This window comes from Schistocerca piceifrons, chromosome 5 (genome assembly GCF_021461385.2).
Source record: "Schistocerca piceifrons isolate TAMUIC-IGC-003096 chromosome 5, iqSchPice1.1, whole genome shotgun sequence".
NCBI classification, from domain to species: Eukaryota; Metazoa; Arthropoda; class Insecta; order Orthoptera; family Acrididae; genus Schistocerca; species Schistocerca piceifrons.
In genome coordinates, this window is record NC_060142.1 from 52,717,362 (window position 1) to 52,721,894 (window position 4,533).

Sequence of the window (4,533 nt, forward strand, 5' to 3'; positions counted from 1 at the left end):
GCTGTCTTTCTCTCTCCTCGTCCTTCTCACTGGACGAAAAACGCAGAGAAACGGGTATTCCATTTTTGGTAGGAGTGGTGCAGGTGTTTACCGCGTGTACATCGCTTTTCGGCTGGTGATGTATTTACTCTTTCAGAATTGCGAAGGGTGTCATCTCTCAAAAATATAATACATTGAACCGCCCAAAAAAAACTGATACAGGCATGCGTATTAAAATACAGAGATATGTAAACAGTGTAAAGAGGCAGAATAGGACGCTGCGGTCGGAAAATCTGTATAAGACAAGTGTCTAGCGCAGTTGTTAGATCGGTTACTGCCACTATAAGGCGCGTTATCAGGATTTAAGTAAGTTTGAACGTGGTGTTACAGTTGATGCACGAGCGATGAGATACAGAATCTCCGAGGTAGCGATGAGGTGCTGGTTTTTCCGTATGACCATTTCCAAGTGTAGCGTGAATATCAGGAATCCGGTAAAACATCAAATATCTCCAGCATCGCTGCGGCCGGAAAAAGATCCTGGAAGAACGGCACCAACGACGAATGAAGAGAATCGTTCAACTTGACAGAAGTGCAACCCTTCCGGAAACTGATGCAAATTTCAATGTTGGGCCATCAATAAGTGTCAGCGTGCGAACAATTTAACGAAACATCATCGATATGGGCCTTCAGGGCCGAAGGCCCATTCGTGTCCCTTGACGTCTGCACGACACAAAGCTTTACACCTCACCTAGGTCCGTCAACACCGACATTGTTACCTGGAAACATGTTTGCCTAGTCGGGCGAGCCTTGTTTCAAATTATATTGAATGGATGGACGTTTACGGGTATGGAGACAACATCATGAATCCATGGATCCTGCATGTCAGCAGGGGACTATTCAAGCTGGTGGAGGCTCTGTAATGGTGTGAGGAGTATGAAGTTGGCGTGAAATGGGAATCCTGATATGTCTAGATACGACTGTGACAGGTAACACCTACGTGAGCATCCTGTCTGATCACCTGCATTCATTCACGTCCATTGTGCAGACCACCTTGGGCAATTCCAGCAGGACAATGCGACACCTCACACATCCAAAATTGCTACAGAGTGGCTCCACGAACACTCTTCTGAGTTTAATCACTTCCGATGGCCACCAAACCCCGCGGACTTGAACATTATTGAGCATATCTGGGATACCTTGCAACGTGCTGTTCAGAAGAGATCTCCACCCCCTCGTACTTTTACGGATTTATGCACAGCCCTGCGGCATTCATGGTGTCAGTTCCCTCCAGCTCTACTTCAGACATTAGTTGAGTCCATGCCACGTCGTGCTGCGGCACTTCTGCGTGCTCGCGGGGACTCAACACGATATTAGTCATGTGTACCAGTTTCTTTGTCTCTTCAGTGTATGATGACTGTGTTGTTTTTGACTCAAAATCATTACTTATTTTTATAATAATTTTATTTAAGTTGTAAATATTGAATTTTAGAGATATCGGGGCCAACGGCCTTGCCGCAGTGGTAACACCAGTTCCCGTCAGATCACCGAAGTTAAGCGCTGTCGGGCTGGGTTAGCACTTGGATGGGTGACCATCCGGTCTGCCGAGCGCTGTTGGCAAGCAGGGTGCACTCAGCCCTTGTGAGGCAAACTGAGGAGCTACTTGATTGAGAAGTGCGGCTCCGGTCTCGGAAACTGACATACGCCCGAGAGAGCGGTGTGCTGACCACATGCTCCTCCAGTGACGCCTGTGGGCTGAGGATGACACGGCGACCAGTCGGTACCTTTGGGCCTTCGTGGCCTGTGTGGGAGGAGTTAAGTTTTAGTTCTAGAGATATCGACTTTGCACCACTGTTTTGTTGCACCACTGACTTTGGCTATGTTTCCCCTGTGCCTTTGGCCGTGTTGTGTTCTAGGCAAAGACTTCATACTATGAAGTTTACCTAACGTATTCTGAAAATATGCAATTTAAGTAGGCATCGCAATAAAGATATCATTGAAACACCTTCTTCGCACCATATGATGGTGCGTGGTCAATTCGTTTGTCTGTGGCTGTGTTGTGTGTTCTTACATGTTTTATTGTGGAGCACAATATTAGATATTTGATTTATCTAGTAGCTGATTATTGGAAATGTAGCCTGTAAACGTTGTAGAGCACCCTGACACAATAATTCCAGTTGGTAAATATTGCAGCTTACCTCGGAATTTCATTATGTAAATAACCTTCAGCAGGTCTCGTTCAGATCAAATAAAAATCAGTATTAGCCTATCAATATCAAATATTATATTTTTATATTGTAGAGCACGATGCATTATGTTCTTCTCCCCTAAAACAGTGCTTAGTAAGGTGAATCATTTGTGAAAAACTTGTAAAAACCTCAGGTGATGTCAGATCGCGCTGTGAATCATCAATAACATATTCCCAGATAGAAATACGCATTTAAGATGTGGAGTTACTATTGTAACACTTGACATTTCGTTATGAGATGAGGAAATAACATTGACATAAATATTGTGTTTATGGCTTATTTTTACGCATATTTTAGTCATTGTATTAACATTGTGACAATCAGCAACTGTCTGTTTAGCATGTAATTTTTTAGCCACATTTTTTTTTTTTTAAACTATTTGGCATGAAAATAGCACTGGGGCACTTGACTTGGGAGTTCACAATCATGTTTTATACAGAAATTTTGATGGATGTGTGTATGTGTGTGAGCATCTGCGTGATGGTGCCCATTTATGCAATTCAGTTGAAGATATTTACGAAATTTTTTACGCAGTTCAAGTGACAGTTTCATAATCTTTTGAACAGTACGTCATTTTATGTAATTCAGGTGAAGGTCCTGTAATTTTCCTACGTGGAAATACAGTGTATCATTGAACATGGTGCCACTTTCACATAGTTCAAGTGACTGGCTGCCGCATTTTAATGCCCGCTAAAAAATTACTCTATGATTGGCTGGAGAGAGGGACGTTCTCTAAAGGAGGCATGGCTTGCCATGTGATACGTAAGGGAGTGTGGCTTACTGCGATTTTGAACTGAGACATCATTGTCGCTGTATGTGGGCAACCTGCATTAGCTTCTGCTCTTGCCATCAGTGGTATCACAGGGTTCAGTAACGCACTTAAGTGTTAAGTGGCCACGAACTGTTATAGGTATATTACTAACATGTGCGTGAATGATTAGGGGAAAGATAAATGCCGCTTATAGTAAAATTGGATCAAAGAGAAGCAACTATACAAACATCAAGAAATAATGCAAGCTAGTACTAAGCAATGAACGGAAAGCTGAAAAGTGGAAACTATATACAGAGGTTTGGTACAAGGGAATAAAACTTAAGGACAACATTAGAGAAAGAGAATAGGAAGTTGCTGAAAATGTGGTGAGAGATGCCATACTTCGAGAAGAATTTGATAGAGCACTGAATGACCTAAGAGGAAAAATAGACACTGGAGTAGACGACCTACCCTTTGGATTACTGCGATCCTTAGGAGAGCTGTCCATGACAAAACTACTCAACCTCTTGAGCAATATGTGTGAGACAGGGGAAATACCCCCAGACTTCAAGAAGAATATAACCGTAATAATTCATTTCCAAATATGGCAGATTGTGGCAGATGTGAATACTACCAAAGCATCAGTTTAATTCGTCATGTTTGTACAATTCTCATATGAATTATTTATAGAAGAATGGAAAACCTATTAGAAGCTGACATAGGAGAGGATCGAGTCGGTGAGCAATTTTCCTGTTGCTGATCTTAGAAGATATGTTGCTGAAAGGCAAACTTAGGTTTAGCATTTGTAGATTTAGAGAAAGCTTTTGACAGACTACATTCTTTGTAATTTTGAAAGTAACAGGGATAAAATATAGGAAGCAAAAGGTTGTTTCCGATTTGTACAAAACTTCGATTGCAGATATAAGGGACGAAGGACATGACAGGGAATCAGAAGTTGCGAAAGAAGTGGGAGAGGGCTGTAGCCCATCCCCGGTGTAACAATCTGTATAACGAGCAAGTAGTTAAGAAAAGCAAGGAGAAATTTGGAAAGGGAATTAAAATTCAGGGTGAAGAAATAAAAACTTTGACGTTTGCCAGTGCCATTGTAATTCTGTCAAAGAACGTGGAAGAGCAGTTGAATGGAATGGATGTTCTCTTTAAAAACCTTCATAAGACGTGCGCCAACAGAATTCTAACAAGAGTAATGCAGTGCAATCGAATTAAATCAGGCGCTGTTGAGGGACGTATATTGGAAAATAAGGCACTAAAAGTACTAGATAAGTTTACCTATTTGGGCAACACTACAACTAGAGAGGATATAAAATGAGCCCTACTAATAGCTAAAAAAGCGTTTCTCAGAAAGGGCAATATTTCAATATCGAACATAAACTTAAAATATTAAGTAGTCTTTTGAGAATGTATTTGGCTGGAGTGTAGTACACAAGTGATACTTGGATGATAAACATTTCGGGGAAGAAGAAAACAGAGGGTTTTTGAAATTGGTGCTACTGAGGATCTTGAAGAGTAGAATGTTAGTCTTGTAGAAAAGTGAAGCTT

The 4,533-nt window shown here is 41.5% G+C and overlaps 1 pseudogene; it reads left to right on the forward strand.

Moving 5' to 3' along the window:
• The first annotated feature begins 1,478 nt into the window (after positions 1 to 1,478).
• Positions 1,479 to 1,596, forward strand: LOC124799406 (annotated as a pseudogene).
• The last annotated feature ends 2,937 nt before the right edge of the window (positions 1,597 to 4,533 follow it).